This window comes from Fukomys damarensis, unplaced genomic scaffold (assembly GCF_012274545.1).
Source record: "Fukomys damarensis isolate Sample0158 unplaced genomic scaffold, DMR_v1.0_HiC HiC_scaffold_25, whole genome shotgun sequence".
Classification (NCBI taxonomy): domain Eukaryota; kingdom Metazoa; phylum Chordata; class Mammalia; order Rodentia; family Bathyergidae; genus Fukomys; species Fukomys damarensis.
This window is the reverse complement of record NW_022900937.1, coordinates 9,889,465-9,890,589: the sequence shown is the minus strand read 5'-3', so window position 1 is coordinate 9,890,589 and position 1,125 is coordinate 9,889,465. Positions and strand designations below refer to the sequence as shown.

The 1,125-nt window shown below is 41.5% G+C and overlaps 1 protein-coding gene across 3 annotated transcripts in view; it reads left to right on the top strand.

The window, feature by feature from the left end:
* The first annotated feature begins 134 nt into the window (after nucleotides 1-134).
* The window catches only part of Znf280d (zinc finger protein 280D), a 98,264-nt gene continuing 97,273 nt past the window's right edge, over nucleotides 135-1,125 (top strand). For 2 of the 3 annotated variants that reach the window (XM_010641278.3, XM_033756009.1), the window contains exon 1: nucleotides 187-318. The gene's annotated coding sequence lies outside the window, so the exon portion shown is untranslated. Of the gene's footprint in view, nucleotides 156-186; nucleotides 319-1,125 lie in introns of those variants that run through there. The other variant, XM_010641279.3, reaches the window with a different exon arrangement.

Below are 1,125 nucleotides of genomic sequence, written 5' to 3'. Positions count from 1 at the left end.
AGCTCTGCGGCCTCTGCAGCTGCACGGAACGGACTGGCTCGCCCTTGGCTTCAGCTTGCTCTGGAGACGGAACGAGTTTCCTCCAATTTACCTCGAGTTTTAACTCTTGTAATAAATACGGCAGAAAGGAAAAACGTCCAAGTGAACCCTCTTGGGTAGGCTTTGGGGGAACCCCAAGCCGGAGGAATCTCATTGTTCGCCGAAGATTTAAGAAATTTTGTCAATTTAAAATATTGGATTTATTGTTTTCTGGGTTGAAGTCTGAATCTTAAGGATGTGACGATGTCTCTTAGTGCCCTTACATGTAAAAGTGAGAAGGTGCGTTTGAGAGTGCAGAAGCTGCCCCTTGGCCTTGGCTAGCGACCTGCATGGGACATCTGTACCCACGCAGGGAGGAGTGGGCCGGAGAGGTCCCGGCTGGAGGGCTGTGTGCTTTGTGACGGCCCAACATGATGCCATTGTGAGCCTATCGTGATTGCTGACATTGATAGCACCTAATTTGTACCTGCAGCCCTGCTGAAGTGGTTTTTGTAGTAGAATTGTTTTGAGGATGAAGATCCTTAGGGAGATGACTTTAATGAGATCACCCGTTTGGCCAGGGTCAGTTATAAAACTTTGGGCCTGCTCACTCCCCACTCAGTAGTCAACTCAATATATAATACGTCCCATTTTTGTTGGATGGGTGGGACTAGGCAGAGACTTACTACCCCCCAACGAAAATGAAATACTGTTGAATTGCTCTTTTTTATATTTTTGTTTTTAAGATAATTTCTTAACCTTGCAACTTTTTGAGTAATGTTATTTTTTCAAACATACTAAAAAGTTAAATAGTACAGTTAAGCATAGTACCACCTAGTGTTTTTTGGGTGTTTTTTTTTTTGCCATTTTGCCACATTTGTTTACCTTTCTCACATCCTGAACATTTCAAAATATGTTGCACATATGACAGTTCAGTACTAAATGCTATGCATGGTCAGTATGTATCTCAAGATTAAGGCCACTTTTCTGCATACTGTAAGTCAATACCATAATCCATTCAAGAACTCCCTAAAGCCCAATATATACACATACATACATATACATACATAGATACACACACACACACACATATATATATATATATAT